The 23,998-nt window shown below is 42.5% G+C and overlaps 1 protein-coding gene across 4 annotated transcripts in view; it reads right to left on the minus strand.

Annotated features, from left to right (window-relative positions):
* LOC134358209 (protein mono-ADP-ribosyltransferase PARP6) overlaps positions 1-23,998 on the minus strand; it is a 158,921-nt gene that overhangs the window by 133,841 nt on the left and 1,082 nt on the right. The gene's annotated exons all lie outside the window — the stretch shown is intronic.

The following is a 23,998-nucleotide window of genomic DNA, read 5'->3' on the forward strand; positions in this document are numbered from 1 at the left end:
CAGGAGCAGAACTAGGCCATTCGCCCCATTAAGTCTGCTTCGCCACTCCGTCATGGCTGATTTATTAGCCCTCATAACCCCATTCTCCTGCCCTCTCCCTGTAACCTCTGACACACTTACTAATCAAGAAACTGTCAACGTCTGCTTCAAATATACCCCATCACTTGGCCTCTACAGCTATCTGTGGCAATGAATTCTACAGATTCCCAGATCTCTGACTAAAGAAATTCCTCCTCATCTATTTTAAAGGGATGTCCTTGCATTCTGAGACTCCCCACTACAGGAAACATATTCTCCACATCCACTCTATCTAGTCCTTTCAATATTCGATAGGTTTCAATGAGAACCCCCTCATTCTTCTAAATTCCAATGAGCACAGGCTCAGAACCATCAAATGCTCCTCATACAAAAACGCTTTCATTTCCGGGATCATTCTCATGAACCTCCTTCTTCATTAGGTAAAGGAACCAAAACTGCTCACAATACTTCGTACAGTCTGGTCAATGCCTTATAAAGCCTCTGCATTACATTCTTGCTTTTCTCTTCCAGTCCTCTTGAAATTACTTCCATGACTTAGCTTAATACTCTTGAGTAATATCCTCAACCCCATTTCCTGACTGGTGCAAGACTCACACTATCCCTTCTCTACTAGTCCAGGACTCCTAGCTCCCAGGAATCCAATCCTTGTCCCAGGTTACACAACTAGGAGAGCTGATACCTCATAGCTGCAGTGACCCGGGTTCAATCCTGAACTCCAGTGCTCTGCGTATGGAGTTTTTACATTCTCCTCATGACTGCATGGGCTTTGCCCAAGTGCTCCAGAGTTTCCTTAACACAGCCCAAAGATAAATTATTATATTGCCCCTCTTTAGTAGGTGAGTGGTAGAATTGGGAGGAGCTGGGTAGTTATGGGAATGTGAGAATTAATCACAAGTGAAAATTAGTGCTGGAAAAATAGATCTTCTGAGATGTTGATGTGCAGGAACTTGAAGCTGCTCACCCCACAATGAGAACTGGTGTGTGCTTTTCTAACTTCCAAGTTACCGATGCAATTATGAAGAAGGCATGCTATTGGCTATACTTCATTAGTTCAAGGAGATTTGGTATCCTATGGCCTAACTGCCCATGCTGATCAAAGTGCTCACCAAACTTGTCCCACTTGTCTGTGTCTGTCCCAAGATTTTATCTGAAAGACAATATTTCTAACAGGGAATCTCTCTCTCACTCTGTGTTACAAGCAGGTCGACAGGGAGGGATTTTGCAATGAGACTTCTGGAGTTGATTTTGAACCTAGAACCTCATCTTGTTATAGGAAAGATATATTAAATTAGGAGGAGGGCAGAAAAAAATTACTAAGATGTTGCCTGGACTTGGGAGCGTCACATACAAGAGGTTGTGCAGACTGGGACTTCATTCACTAGAACATAAGAACCCGAGGGTTTTCCAGATAGAGGTTACAAGATCACAAGGAGCATAAGCAGAGTGAAAGCACGTTGTCGTTCTCCCAGGGAGGGGGTGCTAAAATCAAGAGGGCATGTTTATGATCAGAGGTGAAAGTTTTAAAAGGAAAATGTGGGACTGGTTCTTCACATTAATGATGGTGTATGTTTCTCCGTGGATTGTCACCTTGTCGTGGTGGAGAAGCTTGTGTGGTCCTGTGATCTCGAGAGCAATGCCGTCTGGAGCTATGCTCCTGGTAGAGTCACTCATGGCAGTAAGGTCGAGGGTGAGGTCCCTGACAAAGAACAATCCAACCAAGACTTCAACGGTGGAACAGGCGGACGAAGTTACTTTGAACTCAACAAATGTGAAGGCAGATGAAGGCTGCAACAAATCCGTCAGCTCCAATTGTCGTGGTTTCCATACCAGTGGAATCAATTGGTTGATTTGTGAAGTATCGTGTGCTTCTTGGAGTGCAACATCAAGTACACGTTAAACAAATACTCGCACAGGCGTCTTCACTCTGTGGGCCACTTCTTCAGAATGAAGACCATCATCCTCGACCTCAAGGGATAGCCACGACGACGATGACGGTGTATGTTAGGAATGAGCTGTCAGAAATAGTGGCCGAGGCAGGGACATTTTCACATTTAAATGCCAGGTAGACAAGTTGATGGACAGGAGAAGTTTAAAAGGTCATGGACCAAAGACAGGAAAATGAGACTAGCTCACTGAGCCACAAAATTGGCATAGACTAGAAAGAATGCGAAAAAGTTGTAACAGAATATTGCCTGGACTTTGGGGGGCAGAGGCTGTGTAATGTAGGACTTCATGCTCTGGAACTTTGGAGAGTGACAGGTGACCTCATAGAGGTGTGTATATCGTGCTGGGCAAAGACAAAGTAAAAGCATATCATCTTTCTCTCAGGGAGAGGATGCTCATGAATGAGGCAGGCACATTAGCAACTTTAAAAAGCTAACTAGGTAAGTGTATGGACAGGTGAGATTTAGAAGTTTCCGGGCCAATTGCCCACAGATGCGTCTAGTTCACTGGGCGCCTGTATTTACATGGACAACTTGGGTTGAAGAGCCTGTTTCCATGCTGTTCGCCTCAACAACTCTAATCTGGAGACAAGAGGATCATGTGGTGAGCCGAAGTTGATTCGGATCCAACACGCACAAGATTTTCTGCTTCTGCTACACATCATCATCATCAAGTACATCTTGGCTGTCTGCATTGTATAGATGTGGTCATTTTGCTTGCAAGCTCCTTATGGTAGATTTCCCCATGCCAAACTCCACAGGAAACAAAGTGCTGGTGGTAGGGAACGCCTGCCTGTTGCTGAAGTTGGCAGCTGCACACGTATCATGATGTGATGTTCTTGGATTCATATCCACTGCCACGAGTTGAGTTATGAACCACTGCTATATTTGAGCAGAGAACAGCAAGTGGCCCCAACAGCAGAGCAAAGTGATGTAAGTGGGAATGCAAGTACGGTAGGGATGAGCCAGCTGACAGGACTTGATATCTAATTATAACAATTGCTTTGTGCTTCCTCATCTCTTTCTTCCAGCCTTAACAAACTCACGTCCTTTCTGAGTAATTTTAAACTAGAATATATATTGCTAAGAAGCTGTTGGATCAAGTAGAGTTTACAGTCAAGTGCACAAGTACGTGAGGTAGTTACTATGAAAACAAAACTTACAGCAGCATCACAAGTATGAAGGTACAGACAACACGCAGAGTATACACTCAGTGATCAATTTATTAGGTACATCTGTACATCTTCTTGGTAATGCAAATATCTAATCAGCCAATCACGTGGCAGCAACTCAATGCATAAAAGCCTGCAGAAATGGTCAAGACATTCAGTTGAGTCGCACCAAACATCAGAATGGGGAAGAAATGGGACCTAAGTGGCTTTGACCATGGAATGATCAGCCAATCAGGATGGTTTGAGTATCTCAGAAACTGCTGACCTCAGAGTTTACAGAGAATGGTGCGAAAAACCAAAAATTTCCGGTGAGCAGCAGTTCTGTGGGCAAAACTGCCTTCTTAATGAGAGAGGTCAGAGAAAAATAGCCAGACTGGTTCAAGCTGACAGGAAGGTGACTGCAACTCCAATAACAATAGTAGTGTGCAGAAGAGCATCTCTGAATGCACAACACATTAAACCTTCAGGTGGATGAGCTACAGCAGCAGAAGACCATGAACATACTCGGTGTACATTGCTAACAAGTTGCAGCATCAAGTCAAGTCAAGTTTGTTTTCAAGTACACAAGTAAAATGAGGTAGTTACTCTGAGGAAAAAAAGCTTGCCACAGTATCACAAGTTTGTAGGTGCAAACAGCATGCAGAATATCAATTATACATAAATTATACAAGACAGTGAAGAGAGAGAAAATAAAAGACTGTGCAAAAGCAAGACATTAGTGTGAAAGCAAAAGACATGATCAGAGGCAAATCCATGTTAGACCAAAAGGTGGCCCGTAGTTTTCCATTACTGAGGGTACAGTAAACTTGTACAGTTTGGTTCAAGAATTTGATAGTCAGCAATATACCAGCCAGAAGCATATCCTCCTGTTGGAAGGCTGAGTCTAAAAAGTAATAAAAAATGCTTCATGTCTGACAACAGATACAAAACAATGCCGCCGCCTCTGTTCAAGATCCTACTGGTTTTTGGAAAGTAGCTTTTCCTGAACTTTGTGGTGTGGGATGATTAGAGCCTAATCTGAATTGTCCACAATCCAAATCCCAGCAATATCTTACTTAGAACAGAAACAGGCCCTCAGCCCACCAAACCCATGCTGATCATCAATTCAGATTCAGAGTTATTTACAACACGCACATTGAAACACACATTGGAACACACCCATTTGCATCAACAACCAACACGCCCAAGGGTATGCTGGGGGCAGCCTGTAGGTTTCGCTACATATTCTGGTTCCAACATAGCATGCCAACAATGCTCGGCAGAACAATACAGAACACAACAGAACAGAGCACAGCAAGTGACCAAGCAACAACAGCAAAACAAGCCCCTTCCCTGCCTTCTACCCACCAACCTATGCACTCATCCAGTCCAGCCTCAGAACAGGATGCCTTTCAATCACTCACTTACAGATCTTGTAAGAGAGCTTGCCATTTCATCGTTTACAAGGGACCAATTCGTCCCACTATCTCAATCATCACATTTTATTTTTTTTTATTTCAAGCAAGAGAAAATCTGCAGATGCTGCAAATCCAAGCAACACACACTGGAGGAACTGAGCAGTTAGGCAGCATCTATGAAAAGGAGTACAGTTGACATTTCAGGCCGAGACCCTTCAGCATGACTGGAGAAAAAAAGAAAACAAATCTTCATTTTTCAAGATCTGGGCACTGTTGACAAAGCCAGCATTAATTGTCCATTACTAATTGTCCTGCAGATAGCAGTGGTGAGCCATGTCCTTCAGGTGAAGATGCTGCATGTCCATATTGAGCTATTGTTAAGAAAAGATTCCACACATTTTCTGACTGGGCAGAACTATGGTCAGCAGAGACACCCACTCCTAGGATGCCCAGACCTCACGGCTGTCACCACTTGCTAATCTTGCTCAGATACAACAGTGATTCATAACCTAGCCAAAGTCTTGCCTGAACCTACAGGAGTCAAATGGGGATTCCCAGCACCACTGGGTGCCCACTCCCTTTGGGAACTGGAGGCTGCATTTCGGATCAGCAGCTTAAAAAGGTCCTCGAAACAACAATGCCTTATCGCAAGTGACAGGGAGCCTCATGTCTGTGAATTTCTATGTGTCCGCTGGAGAATCGGGGCCTAGTGACCGCAAATCCCCAGCTCCTCTGGAGACTGGAAGCTGAAGACAGCCTGTCCTGGAGTTAAGGGACTGTGTATGTGCATTTAGGGAGGTCGGAATGGAGCTTGTTTTGCTGTTGTTGTTTTGTTGCTTGGTATGTTGTTTTGTTGTGTTCTGTGTTGCTCTGCTAATCATTGTGGTTATGCAATGCTGGCACTGGAACGTGTGGCAACACTTGCAGGCTGCCCTCTTTGCCCTCTTTCCCCCAGCACATCCTTGATTGTTTTGGTTATTAGGATGCATTGTTGTTAGGACACATTTCACTGCATGTAATAAATAGATCTGAATCTGAAAAATCTGAAGTATGAACAAGTCGGCAAACCTAAATGCACATTCATGCTTTGGGAGTAATTCAAAATTGCAGTGAGATTGCAGGTAAAATTACCATGTTCACTAACTCCAGGTGGTTGAAAGGTAAACTGTGTATAGCAAAGTTTCACTCACTGATTTCTGCTAGTGAATTGTGCTGGCACTGATGTATCCTTGGGGCACATATCAGGATAATTCCCTGTGCTGTTCTCCTCAGAGTGCTGTCTTCGGATATAGGTTCATGATGTGCTGCTAACACCCTCAGAACAACAATGCTTCCTGGTGAATGCCCACTTTAAATCTTAAGGCCACTCCCATTCTGACCTGTCTGACTGTGGTCTCCTCTACTGTAAACAGAAGCCCAATGTAAACTAGAGGAACATCATCTGGGATTGCTCTCTGTCTCTCTGACTCCCTTGTTCATTTATTGCTCACCACTGATCTTCCTCCTGCCACTTTTCTTTGTAGTGCTACACCTGCCCATTGACATCCTTCCTCAGCACCAGTCAGGACCACGGAGAGTCCTTCCAGGTAAGGCAACGCTTCACCTGTAAAACTGTAGGGGTTGCCTACTGAACACAGTGCACCCGATGCGGTCTCTTCTACATTGGTAAGAGTGACGTTGTTTGGGGGGGGGGGGGAAATCGCTTTGTCAAGCAGCTTCAGCTCCATCCGCTACAAGCAGGATTTCCCAGTACCCAACCACTTTAATTCCACTGCCTATTCTCATTCTGACATGTTGGTCCATGGCCTCATCAACTGCCAGGATGAGGCAACTCCCGGATTGGAGGCGTAACACTTCATATTCCTTCTGGGTAGCCTCCAAGCTATGGCATAAACATTGATTTCTCTATCTTCCGATAATTTCTACCCTTGGCCTTCACTTTTTTTTCATTCCCCATTCTGACTTCCTACTTACCCCTTCTCTTCTCACCTGCCTATCACCTCCCTCTTGTGCCCTTTCTCATTCCTTTTTCTCCCATGGTTTACTCACTTCTCCTATCATCTTCCTTCTTCTTCAGTCCTTTACCTTTTTGGCCTATCATTTCTCAGCTTCTCACATCATCCTCCTCCCCCATCCACCTACTTTTCCCCTCACTTGGTCTTGACTATCACCTTCCAGCTTGTACTACTTCCTCTCCCCCCCACCTCCTGTCTTCTTCCCCCTTCCTTTCCAGTCATAATGAAGTGTCTCACCCCAAAACATCGACTCTTTAATCCTTTCCATAGATGCTTCCCGTCTTGCTGAGTTCCTTCAGCATTTTGCATGTGTTACTAGAGAAACAGCATCTTAACTTACATCTGGAAACTTTGCAACCTTCTGGAATGAGCACTAAAGTTTCCAACCCCCAGGTAAACTATTCTGTCAATATTCCCTATTATCCTGTTCATGTTCCTTTCTCATTTGTTTCTTTGTAATACTTCCTAATAATCAGTACACATGATCCATATGAACCAATATGCATTTAGTTTTTTTCGCCTTACACCTTGCTTCATCTCCCTGCTCCATTTGAAAACTCTCCACTCTTCTCCAGTTCTGAGGAAAGATCCATGACTCAAAATGTGAACCAGTTTCTCTTTCTGTGGATGCTGCTTTGCTGGATGATTTTTTCCAGCATCTTCTGCATTGATTTCAGGTTTCAGCACCTGCAGCTTCATTTTTCCTTATGCTTTAATGGCAGTGCTCCCTGGGTAAGTCACAGCTCTGGGTCACGATTCCCCAAAGCCAGGCAGATTCCGTCACATACCCATTTTCTTGCCGATCTCCTTACCATCACAGATCAATCCTCCACTACTCATCAGTCCCCACCAAAGTTCCGAGAGGTTCCTTCACCAAGATCCCTACCTGCCTGTTTTATCCCCAGGAAGGCGTCAATGTGCTCATTCGCTGCCTTGAACTTCACTACTGACAAAATCTAACTCTAAGCCCTCAATCAAAATGGCCATGGTTTCATCACATTGTGAATCTTCATCAGCTTCCCCACTGACCATAGCTGCTGGGGAATTTGAATTCACTCAGTGAAGTAATCGGGATCAAAAGCAAGTGCTAATTGCAACAATGAAACTACTGATTGGCGTAAACACTCATCACAAGTTTCTAAAACCCTTCAAGGAAGAAAAGTCAAACACAACACCAGGCCCACATCGGTGTAGTTGACTTTGAACTCCTTCCTGTAATAGTTCAGAAAGCTGCTAAGTTCAGTGCCAATAAATGAAGGCCATGACAGAGAGCCATAGTGTCTTAGCGTCATTCAATTTAGAAACGGCATTTGGCCCACAGAATGCTGGAGGAACTTGTCAGGCAGCATTTATGGAAGGGAATAAACAGTCAACTTTTTGTGTTGAGAAGGTGAGGGGTGGGGGGAGCCAGAATAAGAAGCTGGGAGGAGTGGAAGGAGTACAAGCTGGCAGGTGATAGGTGAGGGGTAAGGTAGGCGCATTGGAGAGGGAGACTGAAGTAGGATGAAAAGTTAAAGGATTGAAGAAGGAATCTGATAGGAAAGGAGAGTGGACCGCAGAAGAAAGGGAAGGAGGAGGGGCACCAGACAGAGATAATATGTAAGTGAGGAGAAGAGAAGGGGTAAGAGGGGAGCCAGAATGGGGAATAGAAGAAGTGAAAATAGGGAAGGGGTTTGGAGAAATTACCAGAAGTGAGAGAAATTGATGTTCACGCTGTTGGGGTTGCAGGCTAGCCAGATGGAATACGAGGTGTTGCTTCTGCAACCTGATCATTGTGAGCATGAAATGTTCTTATTGTGGTAGGAAAGGAGGTCATTGGACCAACATGTTGGAATAGGAAAGGGAAGTTAAAATGAGGGCCACTGGCAAATCCCACTTGTTGTGGCGGATGAAGCAAAGCGGTCTCCCAATTGAAGTTAGGTGCAGCAAATTCCACCAAGTCTACTCGAACCCTCAAGCGCCCATTTTCACTAATCCATTTGATTCTCCCCAAACTACCAACAACTCAGCCCACATTCTACCCTTCACACACACACCAGGGGTGATATGTAGTGGCCAATTAACCTACCAACCTGCATGCCTTTGGGATGTGGGAGGAAATCAGAAATTCAGCCACAGGAAGTATTTACAACTGACAGCACAGACACCGAGATCAGAGTTGAACTTAGGACCCTAGAGCTTTGAGGCAGTGGCTCTTCTAGCTGTGACACTGTGCTGTCTGTGATATAAACATCCCACGCACTTGTGGTTAGATAACGGTGTTAGAGTGGTTGGAAAACATAGAGGACTGCAGTCTGGATCCCAGTAGAATGTGGAAATTGTAAGAAGAAATATTAGGATGTAAAGGAATAAATTTTTCATTAAATTCTGATTTCTATTTACAAAAATCAAAATGCAAAACAATCTTACTCCACTTGACAACTGCAATGCCGTTTTGGTATCTCAGAGAAACCTCTTCCTTGTAGCAACCAGAATCATGATGTCATGTTTAATAATAATGAATTGTTAGTAAGATTTTGTCACAATTAAATGTAAGTAGACAAACAAAGGCTGATTCACTGCAAAAATATACCGTGTTTCATTCCCAAGAGACTTTAGGTTCAATTTGAATCACCTGACTATTTAGCTGATAGATTCAACAGAATATTTTAATTTTCAATTTTCTGGCCCAATTAATACATTTTGAAGTTGTTCTTTGCAGGGCTGTCCTTGGAAACAGAATAGAGAAGTGGACCTGAGCAAAGGAAAACATAGAATTTTTCCACAAGAGACTAAGTCACTGCCAATATATCAGTTGCTATGAATTGTTAGAAAATGTTGTCAAGAAACACATTGATTAAGTTTTGTGTTATGTTGTACAACTTTGGACAACCATCCTAATTTCTCCTGGCTTTACGTTCATATTGTTTATACCTACTTTAAAGCAACTTGTGATATGATAACAATGTTATATGAATTTGTATTTTTTTAAATGAGTCTTATTAATATAGCATGGAAACAGAATTTTTCCAACTTACCCATGCTGACTAAAGTACCTACTTGAGTTAGTCCCGTTGGCCTGCATTTAGCCTACATCCCTCTAAACTTTTTTCTGTCCGTATATCTGTCTAAATATCTTTTAAATATTGTAATTGCATCTGCCGCTACATCTTCATCTGGCAGCTTACTCCATATATGCAACACCCTGTGTGAAAAATGTATTCATCAGATCTCTTTTAAATCTTTTTACTGTCTCTTTAGATCTATGCCTTCTAGTTTTAGACTCCATTAAGACTGTGGCTATCAACCTTATCTGTGCCCCTTATGATTTTATAAGCCTCAATAAAGTCATCCCTCAGCCTTCACCACCAGCGAAATAGTTCCAGCCTATCCAGTCTTTCCTCATCACTCAAGCCCTCCAGCCCAGGTAAAATCTTTGTGAACCTTTTCTACACAATTTTGCACTTTATCAAATCCTTCCTAGAGCTAGACAACAAGAACTGGACACAAAACTCCAAGTGTGGTCTCACTAAGATTTTTCTAAGTATTTTTTTTAAATAAGCAAATCCAAAGATTTGAGAAATAATAGTTTATCTAGTTTGTTAAAGCCAGCCAGCAATGTGTTGTTCCAGTAGTTGCATGCAGTCATTTACTAATGCATTTACCTTAAATCCATGTGGACAACAATGTGCTACAGCCACACAGATCAGGAGTTCCAGGTTCGATCCTGATCTTAGGTGCTGCTTGTGTGCAGACAATGTACATTCTCTCCATAGACATGTGTGTGTCACCCAGATGCTAGTTTCCTCCCTCCACCCAAAAGCACACGGATAAGTTAACAGGTTGTAATTCACCCAAAGGTGTGAGTGGCAAAAAATCAAAACTGACTTAGAGTCATAGGGTCAGAGCACTACAGTATAGAAAGAGGCCCTTCAGTCCATCTAATCCCTACCAGCTTGGTATTTTGCATGGTCTCATCTACTTTCCCCCCCGGATCATGACCCTCCATACCTTGTTCATCTGTTTATCTAACTAAATTTCTCTTAAATGCTACAATCAAACTCACATCTACCACATCTATTGCCAGTACATTCCACACTCACACCACACCCTGAGTGAAGAAGTTTCCTTCAAATATTTCACCTTTCACCCTTGACCTCTAGTTCTAATCTCACCCAGCCTGAGGGGATAAAATCTGACTTGTTGAACATGTGAGAGAATAAGGTTGCAGACCTACAGGGAAATAAAGAGGAGCAATGGAACGATGAGAACCGGAGCGAACACGATGGAACAAATTGCCTCTTTCTTTGTTTAATGGCAAATAGCCAAAATCAGGAAGTTTCTACTTTACTTAGAGATACAGCATGGTGGTAGCTCCTCACGGCCCAATGAGACCACACTGCTGAATTGCACCAATTAACCTACTAGCCCATACACCTTTGGAAAATGGGGGAAAACCAGAACACCCTGAGGAAACCCATGTGGTCGTGGATAGAACATACAAGCTGCTTACAGACAGCAGTGGAACTGAACCCAGGTAGCCAGTGCTGTAGTAATGTTGTGCTAACTACAACACTATTGTGCTGCCTTATAAAGTTGTTTCCAACAACTACTACATGGTCTTATTATGCAAACCTGCGACTGAATGCAGTTTGCTTTGGAAAAACTGATTTAGCCAATTTGGAAATGTTATTAAAACTAAAGGCATCCATTAGTCTTGCGAGACCATGGATCTGCGCCTGGAAAGTCTTCACTCTCCAGGGCGCAGGCTTGGGCAAGGTCGTATGGAAGACCAGCAGTTGCCCATGCTGCAAGTCTCCACTCTCCACGACACCAATGTTGTCCAAGGGAAGGGCATTAGGACCCATACAGCTTGGCACCGGTGTCGTCACAGAGCAACGTGTGATTAAGTGCCTTGCTCAAGGACACAACACATGTTGCCTCGGCTGGGGCTCGAACTCACAACCTTCAGGTCGCTAGTCCAATGCCTTAACCACTTGGCCATGTGCCCACACATTATGTTATTATTGTTTATTTATTTAGAGATATAGAACAGGTCTTATCAGCCCAATGAGACCACACCGCCCAATTACACCCATGTGACTAACTAACCTATTAACCCCTACATGTTTAGAATGTGGGAGGGAACAGGAACACCCAGATGAAATCCATGCAATCACAGGGAGTTTGTACAAACTTCTTACTACATTGGCAGAATTGGACCTGGGTCACTGGCGCCGTAATAGCGTCATGTTACCTGCTGTGCCGTCCCTGAATTTTCCTGCATGCTCTCAGTAGCGCCCAGCTCACAACATAGTTACACGCCCATCATAAATAGTTGGTCTAGATTGGTAGCAACACATAGGGTCATGTTGGACTTAGGCAGGGGGATAAAGGAAAAATTGATTCCTTCAGTGATAGCTTGAGGATGATAGTACACCAATCTAATGACAAGCAAATGATTTGAGCGGTTGTGAGATGAAAATTATTTACTCATAGAGAGGGTATTGTCTGAAGGTAATGGTAAATAAGGACAGTGGAAGAAGACTCAATTAGGGCTTTCAGAGGGGAATTGGATAGCCACTTGAGAAAACAATAACTTTCAGATAAGAGTGAAGAATTGGGAAGGATTGGATCAGTCAACCAAACACTGAATCAATGGATTGAACAGCCTCTGTCTCCTTCTGCCCCTAACCGTTCTGTGTTACATTAGAGCAGTGGGGAGGTAGGTGGCCAACGATTTTTCCCTATTGTTCCCAGTGGTTAAATAATCATGGGAACAACTGAAACCAAGAAAACTCTGACAGAGCCTGTATGGCAGCTTACCAAACAGGTTGTTTCAAGCATCCCATGGTGACTTTTGAAGTTCAAAGGAGATGTGCAGTGCAAGTGTTTAAGAATGTCCTGCCTAGTGGTAGTTCAGGCAAGACCATTTGAGTGGCTCTGAGATAAGCACATGGATGTGGAGGATATGGACATTGTGTGGGCAAAAGGGATTAGTTTAGTCAAGCAGTTCATTGGTAGTTTAGTTAGTTCTTCACAAAACCATGAGCCATAGGGCCTGTTCCTGCACTGTACTGTTCTATGATCTATGGTCTTTGACAGTCCTCTGTTGCCAATATCACATTATTCTCTTCTCCACAGATGGATGTATTCTCTATCAAGGTCAAAAGTACCCTCAAAGAAGAAAGTCACTTCCTACTGTGAGACAATGCACGACTCCGGAACCACATGCCATGCTGACTTTAAAATGAGGCTTTGGGAAAGGAAAGTAAAATACTTAGCTTAAGGCTAAAGAGGAAGGGTAACAAACACAGATGGCTACATCCCATTAATGTGATGAAAAATAACTACCACAGCTATGCCACCAAACAAAGACAACTCAGGCCTTCTTTGAAGGACAAATTGCCCATGACCTCATTCAATGCAGTAGCAGGATTGATTGGACATTTTGACCCCAATATTTCTTTCTCTTTCTTTCATCAATGTGACTCATTTGATCCAAAGCATTGGGATACCAGCAATCAAGTGTGCGAGGTTAGTCCTCGCACTCTCTATTCAAACTCAGCTGGGGTACTTCTTCAAAAGGCAGTGCCTCAAAAAAGAAGCATCCATCATTAAGGACCCCCTCTTCTCATTATTACCATCAAGGAAGTGCAGGAGCAGGAAGGCACACACTCAACATTTTAGGAATAGCTTCTTCCCATCCACTCCATTAACACTACTGTGCTATTCCTCATTTGCCCTATTTACTTATAATTAGTGTGAAAAGAGAGCAAAAAATGCGGTAGTATTCATTGAGTTCATGGTCTGTTCAGAAATCTGATGGTTAAGGGGAAGAAGCTGATTCCAAAATGAAGTGAAGATGTTCTCAAAAGGCGATGCCTCTAGAAGGCTGTATCCAACATTAAGACTTTCATTATCCAGGATATGCACACTTTTTACTGCAGTCATCAGGGAGGAGATACAGGAGTCCGAAGTCACACATTACTTCCCCACTTTCATGCCCTTTCCCTTTGTAGTATCCCCTTTTGTATCTGCATACTGACTTCATGTGTTTCATTTAGGAGGATTCCAAGGTTTGCATCTGCACAGCATTCTGCAGCCTCTCTCCATCTGAACAATATTCTCTTCTCTTCCCTCCTCCAAAGTGTCATATTGCTCAGTCAATATAAATCAACAACTATAATCTTCACAGAGGAAGTAATGATTGAGCCACTAGTACCTCATTAATCAGTAGAGCTGAGGTGTGAAACTTGAAAATTTAGTAAAAATAACTCCGCATGATGTCAGTTTGAGTAACACGACTGCAAAGCCCAGTAAATTCAGTATTTTTCAAATATTGGATGAAGGCATTGCCGGTGAGGCCTTCATTTATTAAGCAATCTCTAAATACCCTGGAAGTATGTAGCATGCCAAGCCATTTCTTTGACTACTTAGGAGTCATTGTTATGAGTCTAGAGTCAGTTATAGACCAGATTTCCACTTTGCCCGAGCCAGATGTGCTTTTACAACATCCAGTAGTTTCACAGTAATCAACAAGTTTGCTAGCTCCTGATTTATTTAATGAACTGAATTTAAATTAACAGAATCAGATTTATTGTCACTGACATATATCATGAAATTTATTGTTTTGTGGCAGCAGTACAGGGCATGACAATTATAAAATTATAATAAAATAAATTAGTAATGCGAAAGAGGGGCAGTGAAGTAATGTACATTGGTTCGTGGACTAGCAGAAATCTGATGGCAGAAGGAAAAAGGTGCTGGATGTCCACTCTGTCCATGGACAGACCGTGCCTCTTATCATCTTATATATTCCTATCAAGTTATCTCTCAACCTCCTTCGCTCCAAAGAGAAAAACTCTAACTTGCTCAAAATTTCCTCACAAGACATGATCTAATCCAGGCAGCATCCTGATAAATTTCCCCTGTACCCTCTCTGAAACTTCCACATCCTTCCTATAATAAGGTGACCAGAACTGAGCACAATGTTCCAAGTGTCATCTAACCAGTTTTATATAGATCTGCAACATTACCTGGCTCTTGAACTCAATCCTCCACCAATGACAGCCAACACACCATAAGCCTTCTTAACTACCCTATCAACTTGCATGGTAACTTTGAAGAAGCTATGGACTTGAACATCAGGTTCTTTCTGTTCCGCCACACTACTAAGAATCTTGCCATTGATTCCATAATCTGTGTTCAAGTCTGATCTTCCAAAATATAATCACTTCAAACTTTACTAGATTGAACTCCATCTGCCATTTCTCAGCCCAGCTCTGCATCCTGTCAATGTCCTGTTGTAACCCCTGACAACCTTCTACACCACCAAACTTAGTGTCATCTGCAAGATTACTCACAATTCCATTTCTTCATCCAAGTTATTTGTAAAAATCACTAAGATCAGGAGTTCCAGAACAGATGCCTGCAGAACATGAACGGTCACTGAGCCCCAGGCAGAATATGCTCCATCTACTACCCCCTACTACCTTCACAGGCAAGCCAATTCTGAATCCATGTAGTCAACTTTCCCTAGATTCCACGCCTCCTGACTTCCTGAATGAGTCTACCACGTAATGCTTTACATCTCTTTGTGGGTGATTTCGTTGCTTGTGTTTAGTCATTGTGCTGGTAGTGTCGGTTGCTTACTGAGACCACCAGGGTATTTTCTCTGTGAGGGTTGCTCCATTTAAAGGCCAACTCACAAATTCAGACTGCTACATGAAACTCTGAGGGCAGATGTATCAGCCTTCTGCCACCATAAGAACCTACAAGATCTCATGATCTTCACAGATGACAGTTTGGATCACTCTACTCGTAGACATAGTACACTCAGTGGCCACATTATTAGGTACAGCTAGTTCCCTGCTCGTTAATGCAAATATCTAATCAGCCAACACATGACAACAACTCAGTACATAAAAGCAGGCAGTAATTGTTAAGAGGTTCATTTGTTGTTCAGACCAAATATTAGAATGGAGAAGAAATGTGAGCTACGTGACTTTGACTGTGAAAAATTGTTGGTGCTAGACAGGGTGGTCTGAGTATCTCAGAAACTGCCGATCTCCTGGGATTTTCCTGCACAACAGTCTCTGGAGTTTAGGATGCTTGCCTACAGCAGCAGAAGATCACAAACATTAATATACCCAGTGGCTAATTTATTAGGTAGAGGAGCTAGCGAAAGTGGCCACTGGGTTATATCCTAAAGACAAAATGTTGGATATCTAGAGCAACAGACACTAAATTCTGGAGGATCTCAGTAGGTCAGGCAGTATCTACAGAAATGAATAAACTCACGATGTTTCAGGACAAGATTGATGTTCATGCCATAGGTTGGAAGTTACCCAGATGGAAAATGAGGTGTTGCTCCTCCAAACTGAGAATTGGCTCATTGTGGCAGTAGAGGAGGCCATAGACTGACGTGTTGGAATGGGAATGGGGATTGGAATTAAAATTTTTGGTCATTGAGAAATCTTACTTGTTGCAGATGGAGCAAAAGATGGAGCTCGACAAAGCGACCCCCCAATCTACGCTGCTGGTGAAAAATACCTCCTCTAGTCAATATCTACTTCCAATATCATTGTGCATCACAACATGAGATTCCCCCCTCTAATTCCCATTGTTGGGTTGTGGAGACATTGGAGAGGGTATTAAAGACATTTACCAGCATGCTGCCTGGATTACAGGGTAGGAGCTATAAGAAGAAGCGGAAAAAACTTGGGTTGTTTTCTTTGGAGTGGCAGAGTCTGAGGGGAGACCTGATGAATACTGTAAGATTACGAAGCCAGTGTCCTTTTATCCCCGGGGTCAAAGTGTTTCATACATGCATTGAATGGCATTGCACTTAAAGTGAGAGGGGGTAAGTTCAAAGGAGATGTGCAGAACAAGGGCTGGTAGAGGAGGCAAATATGATAAAGACATTTAAAAGGCTCTTATTCCTGAATATGCAGAGAATGGAAGGATATGGTCTTCTGTGGGGAAAATGACGAGTTTAATTAGGCTTTTAATGACTGGTTTAATTACTACTACGTCGACTCAGGCCTAGGGGGCCGGCGTTGGGCATGATGAGGGACTCTCCACTTCTCCCTCTCCCTCATCAGTGTGTTCAGTTCATCTACATTAGCCGCGCCGCTGTCGTCTAGGAGCGTGTTGACCGTAGTCTTGGGAGGGCGCCCAGGGTTCATCCTCCTGTGCTTGGGCTCCCATAAGATGACTAGGCTGGCAGGTAGCTCAGGATGGCGTAGACAGTGCCCCACTAGTTGCAGTCTTCTTGCCTCGATTTTAGTGGTGAGCATCGGTCGGTCGTCATAGAGCTCGATGTTTGTCATGTGCTGTTACCAACTCACGTCAAGAGCCATCTGGAGCATTTGTGTATAGCAACCATCTAGAGACTTTCGCATTGTCTTGGTGAATGTCCACGTCTCGCATCCGTACATGAGAATGGACTCTATGACTGGTGTGAAGATCCTCTTTTTAAACCCTCTGGTCAGGTTTGACTTCTAGATTTCCTTCATGTCGTTCATAGCCCTCCACGCCAGTGCCTTCTGTATCTTTATGTCCTTCTCCAAGCTCATCATTCTTGACCCGGAGGTACTTGTAGTCAAAGACTTTCTTAATAGTATCATTCTTTACGGTCTTGAGAGTACATTCATCGCAGTTAATGGCCATGTACTCGGTCTTTTTAGTATTTAGGTGAAGTCCAACTTTATTGCACTCAATTTCCCCTTTTGTCAGTAGCTGCTGTGCTTCCTCCATCTGGTCAGAGAGCAGGTCTATGTCTTCTGCAAAATCGAGATCTGTGAGCGTAACTGGTCTGACCCTTTTGGTTCGTCCTGGTTTTATGGTAAAACCAAGCTTGTCCTGATCTTTGGTAGCTTGACGTAGAGCGTAATCAGGACGATTATAAAGAAGTATGGTGCCAGAGAGTCTCCTTGCAGCACACCAGCTAGGAGCTCGAACACTGCTGTTTCTCCGTCTAGTGATACAACTTTCGCCATGGTTTTGGTATAGCTGGACTCTATTGCTCTCAGTAGATGGTCTGGCACTCCATAAGCTTTCAGGAGCTGGTATAATTGGTTAAGCACAACATCATGGATTGAAAGGCCTGTTCCAGTGTTGTACTAGTCTATGGCCTATAATCCGAATCTGAATTCAGAGAGATATAAAAACTTGAGTGTTGGGTATGAGGCTAAGACCAATAGATTTTGCATAGAGTTGCCCCTTGAGGAGCAATTAAGAATAATATGCCAATACTCTGATGTTTAGAAGAATGTAAAGTGACCTCATGTGCATGGCATTCTTTTTTTAACACTGATGCTGGGATGATATTTTCTCTTGTCCGAACAAAGGTCACAATCTCAAAATTGGGGATGTGCCACTCAGGAGATAATTCTGTCCAGCCAGAGGATAGTTAAGCTTTAAAATTCTCTGGTCTAGAGGGCTGTGACTGAATATAGTTAAGACAGAGGTTAATAGAGTTTTAAACATAATGGAATTGAGATTGTGGCGATAATGCAGGAAATTGGAGTTATGGTCTTGCTGAATGGTAAAGCGGGCATTTGGGCTGAATGGCTATTTCCTTTGCTCTAATGTTGTGCATTAAATAGGAGACTCAGCTGGAAATAAAGATGAAATAAAGCATGAAGCCTATATTAAATGACAGGCAAGACTGCAGGGAAAATGAAGTCCACTCCACTTCAGTTCTTATAAATGGCAGTGTAAGTGATGAAGAAAATCTCTTGTCCAATCTAACTCAGGATTAGCTAAATAATGAAATTCCCAGGATGCAGTCAATGGTAGTAGAGGAAGTGTTTTAAACAAAATGGGTCAGTGAAGGTTTCCACACATTTTAGAAGGTTCTTTTGGTTGGCTGGGAAAAAAAAAACTAGTATTTTATACAGCCCTCAGTGCATACAATTACAAAATGCATAATCACATTCACAGCCACAGCATCTAACATGAGATCTGCCCTGTAGGATTTTGACAAAAAAACAACAGACCTCGATATCACTTGCGAAACCTTGAGAGAGCCTCAGACTTTTTCTAAAATGTCCTCAAACATTTTATAAAGAGGAGGTATGGTAGCATAGCTGTTAACATAATACTATTATAGCACTAGTGGTCACCAATGTTCAATCCCTGTGCTGTCTATACATTCTCCCTGTGACCATGTATGTTCCCTCCAGGTACTCCAGTTTCCTCCCATATTCCAAAGACATACAGTTAAGGTTAGTAAGTCATGGGCATGTTATACTGTGTAGCAACACTTGTAGGCTGTCTGGCACAATCCTTGTTGATTTTTATCTTTAGCTGGAGGGTGGTGAATCTGTGCCATTCATTGCCACAGACAACAGTAAAAGCCAAGTCACTGGGTATATTTAAAGCAGAAGTTGATAGATTGTTGATTAGTAAGGGTGTTAAAGGCTACAAGGAGAAGGCAGGACAATGGGGTTGAGAGGGAAAATAAATCAGTTATGATGAATGGCACAACAGACTGGATGGCTGAATGGCCTAATTCTGTTCCTGTGTCTCATGGTCTTACGGCCAAATATCTGGGCACAATGGGAGGAGATACAACAGAGCATGGAGCTGTATGAGAGACACTAGGGCGTTTTGGCAGTCCAAGGCTATTCCACGACATTGGATATTTAGAATGTGTACAACTTTTCAAAGCACAACAGACATAGGGGCTAGGGTAATCGATGTTGAGGGAGATTGCATGGGAATAATCACAAATTTCACTTGCTGCTCTGTTGCATTTGTTGTTAATCCTTTAGATGGGAGAGTTAACCCATTCACAAATAATGAAGAGAAAACGCCCTACAGAAGATGTTCCAGCTTAATAACAAAAACCCTTGCTGCACCCAACCATTTATCATTGCTTCATTGTGAATACACAGAATTGTCAACAATTCAAATACCAAAGGACTAAGCATCTGGAACGTGGGACAAAGTTAATCAGGATTATTAATACACAGTGCCATTACTAAAATATCAGTGGGATGTAATAACAGTAGGAAGTTGAGGGAATGCACACCAGTTGTCATTGGGGGATCAGCAGTAGAAAGGGTGAGCACTTTCAAGTTCCTGGTGCCAACATCTCTGAACATCTATCCTAGGCCCAACATATTGATGCAATTATGAAGGAAGCACAGCAATAGTTATGATTCATTAAGAGTTTGAGGAGATTTGGTATGTCAGCAATGACTCAAGCAAATTTCTACAGATGCACCATGGACAACATTTTAACTGGCTGCATCACAGCCTGGTATGGAGGGAAAATCATAGGATCAGAAAAAAGCTGCAGAGGGTTGTGATCTCTGTTAGCTCTACCATGGACATTAGCCTCCCCAGCATCTTCAAAAAGAGATGCCTCAAAAAGGCAGCATTCATCACGAAGGACTCCCAGCACCCAGTACATGCCCTCTTCTCATTACTACCACCAGTGAGGAGCTACTATATACAGTAGCACACACTCAACATTTTAGGAACAGCTTCTTCCCCTCTGCCACCACATTTGTGAACAACCCATGTACACCACCTCATTTTTTTACTTTCTTTTTGCACTCCTTTTTACATAAACTGCATATTGCTTATTGAACTTTATAATATATATTTATGTATTGCACTATAGAGCTGCCACAAAACTTTTATGTCTTCTGCTCAGTGGAATGTTAGAAATAATAAACCTGATTTGAGTTCCATCCACCAGGAGAAGTGAGAAGATTCACACCTCTCCATCTTTCCTCTAGCACATACTCGTCTCTTGGTACTCCCATTATTATGCATGGTGGAACACAAGCCATTGTTGCTGTTTTATAGATAAATATTTACTCCAAATCCTATAAGCCATACATATCAATGACTAGAGATGTATGCAGATTAATGGAAGCAAAGGGTTAAAGTTAAAATATCAGAGGCTTTATTGGAACAGACCAGTGCTTGAACCAGAGCAAAACACAAAATGCTGGAGAAACTTAGCAAGTTAATCAGCATCTCTAGAGAGAAATGGACATTCGATGTTTCAGACTGAGACCCTTGATCAGTTCTTAAACGTTCTCAGCTTAATGTCAAGAAGAATTTGCTGTGTAGTTTATGTATTTGCAATCTGTCTCCTCTTGACTGGGTACATATATTTAAAATACCTTCTTGATTAGTAAGGGAATCAAAGGTTAAGGGGAGAAGGCAGGAAAATGGGATTGAGAGTGATAATAGATCAGCCATGATGGAATGGCAGAGCAGACTTGATGGGCTGAATGGCCTAATTCTGATCCTATGTCTCAAAGTATCAAAGCATATTTTATATCAAAGTATGTACACAGTATACAATTCTGAGTTTCACCCTCCTGTAGGCAGCCAGAAAGCAAAGAAGCCCCATGGAAACAGTTTAAAGAAAACATCACACATCCAACATGCAAAAAATAACAAATGGTGAAAGCAGCAAAAAGCAAGCAAATAACACACAGAATATTAAAATTCTAACCACAGAGTACCCAAAACAGTCCAGGAGTGACAGTCAATAAGTTAGTCCAGTTTAGTGCTGTGTCGATAAATGCAGACAACAGCCAACAAGACAGTCCTGCTCCAAAGTACCTCGATCAAGTGATGCAAATAGCAAAAAAAGAATAATCAGAAACACATGGAAAATGAACTGCAGAGTTCTCCAAAAAAAATAAAGAGCGCCCACAGCTATGTAAAACATTCAGCACTGAGGACATTAAACATCAAACCATGGGGTGCCACAACCACAACCCCTGATTGAACCTTGCAACATGGGACCCGAGACTCCTGCACCTTCCTCCAGCAGCAGCGAGAGGGACCAGTCAAACACAGGCAGATGGTGCTGAACACCCGCTCATCTTCCGCTCGTGTCCTCATTGATTTCAACCTTGCTCGATGTTTTAATTGCCGTGGAGTAATAGTGCCGGCCGCCAGTAGGAAACGATGGCTGCACACTCCATCTCAGCCTCACTGAATTCCCCAGGAGATAGCAAAAGCTCAATATCGCTCAGTTTGCCCAAAAATACATAATCAAAATGGAAGTCAGAGGCTGTCATTAATTGCAGTTCAGGAGAAGAAGCATATTTAAAAGAAGAAGTTGTTCAGTGAATTGTGTGCGGATGTCGCCATTGGTCACATTGCTCACTGGTGCCATCTCATGGTTTTATAATTCACAGCAAAGATGAGAGCTCAAGAATGGCAGTGTAAAGGGAGAGGGTGCGTGGTTCTGATCTTGGGTACTGTCTGAATGGTATCTGACCGTCTCTCTGACTGCACAGGTTACTTCCAATTGTTCCATTTTCCTCCCATTTCCCAAAAATGTGCGAGAGGTTTGCTTATTTGGTTACTGTACAATGTACAACCAATCATATAGGTTGGTTGGCACAAAAAAATCCAAGTAGGATTGATGGGCATGTGTGACAAATTAAGTTACAAACGTACAGGAAATAGGCAGATAGGAAATGGGACAAAAAGGATTAGTCCAGTTGGAGCCAGCATACTTCCAATGGGCCAAATAGACTCATCCTACGTCATGATAAGATTCCGTTTTACTCTAAATGCAATCACACAAAAACAAGAACAGAGAACGTGTCAGCGGTTATTGCAAGGGCAGGTAACCAAAGGCAGGGTGATTAAACAAAGACTTGCACAACAAGGGGCCAGCTTAACAGGTGAGGTCAAAGTTCATGTTCAAAAGATTCATGGATCATCAGCAATCTATTTAAAGTAGATATATAGCTGCCTAGAGGTGCTCAGAGGTAGAACATTCCTTGGAACAACAGTATGCTTCACCCTGTGATCATTGACTTTTTTCTCCCAGTGTACACAGAACTAATTCACAACCTCCTCAAAACTGAAGAAATCTCTGCACTGCTTCCCCATCCTCAGGCAATTTACAATGGCAAATCTGAGGCTTCTGCACGATGTGGATACTCCTCCATCACAACATCCAGTCAAAGGCCCTAGAATCCAAGGCTTTACGTCAAAGCTCCTCAACCCTGAACAATGCAAATACTGACGTGGACTCACACAATGATTATTTTGGATGCCCTCCTGGATTAATGAGTGACTTCAATTAGTTCTGCCATTTTGTTTTATCACTGGTGTATTTGTGAGAAAGAGAGAAGAAGCAATGAACGAAGTTAGTGCTTTCTTATATTCTTTATAATTTATAATATTTGCTTTAAAATCTTTTTATTTCTGGGGACTGGGGTCCAAATGTGCCTGGCAGTCCGCCCAGAAATCACACAATGAGTTAAAACAACCTAACACGTAAATATGAGATTGGAAGATTTGTGCTTCAGTTGGGTCTTTGAGACAGAGTGAGTGATCAGTGAAGTGGTCAAAGAAGGTTGTAAAAGGACTAATAAAGATTACAAGGATTTTTGCATAACGATTCTTATTCTGTTATCACTCAATGTAAGTTGTGGCATATTTACTGAAGAAATCATTAGGATGTCATGATCAAATCACTTAATAGTGTGTAATTCAGTGAGAAACTCTGTAGTAAACAATCATTCATTAATTGAGAGTATAGTGAATTTGATACTGTATATCATAAGCCTCCTCTGAGTATGAAACATGAAAGCTGAACTCTACTTCCTCTGAGTTCAGTGGAGCTGTTGTACTAGTCCAGTGTAAGAACATAGGAAGTGAGAACAGGAGTAGTCCATCTGGTCCTTCGAGTCTGCTCTACCATTCAATAAGATCATGGCTCCATATGGTCATGGACTCTACTCCACATACCTAGCTTTTCTCTGTAACCCTTAATTCCCTTGTTCCACAAATATACATCTATTTGTTTCTTAAATATTTTTAATAAGGTAGCCTCTACTGCTCCTCTCGGGAGAGAATTCCACAGTCTCACTATTCATTGGGAAAAACAGTTTCTCCTCATCTCTGTCCTAAATCTATTCCCCAGAATTTTGAGGATATGTTCCATAGTTCTAGTCTGACATCCTGCCAGTGGAAACAACTTTCCTGCTTCTATCTTATCTATCCCTGTCCATTATTTATAAGTTTCTATAAGATCCCCTTTCACGTCTGAATTCCAGCAAGTATATACCTAGGCTACTGAAACTCTGCTCACCTTCATCTCAGGGATAGCACTTTCAGAAGACAAATTTCTACTGCCTGGGTGTCTAAGCCCTGCTCCTGTATTGCTTAATTGTATGCACAAAATGTTGCTTAAGGTAGCAAGCAAGTTAGGCCAACTTTGAGAAAAGTACAGGCAGAATCAGAGTCCCAGTGCATACAAAATTAAGCAACAATCACCTCTGCTGAGTTAAATCCATGTGATAAAGTCTTTTAAACAAGGAACTCTGGTCATCGTGGGCGATCTAGTTGACTGATCACGGTGTTGTGGACGTGTTCTTCTCTTAGGCTGCAATCCCTGCTCCCGCTAGCCTATGAGCATGTACCTATCAATGAGAAGAGATGCTAAGAGC

Source organism: Mobula hypostoma, chromosome 18, assembly GCF_963921235.1.
Source record: "Mobula hypostoma chromosome 18, sMobHyp1.1, whole genome shotgun sequence".
Lineage (NCBI taxonomy): Eukaryota > Metazoa > Chordata > Chondrichthyes > Myliobatiformes > Myliobatidae > Mobula > Mobula hypostoma.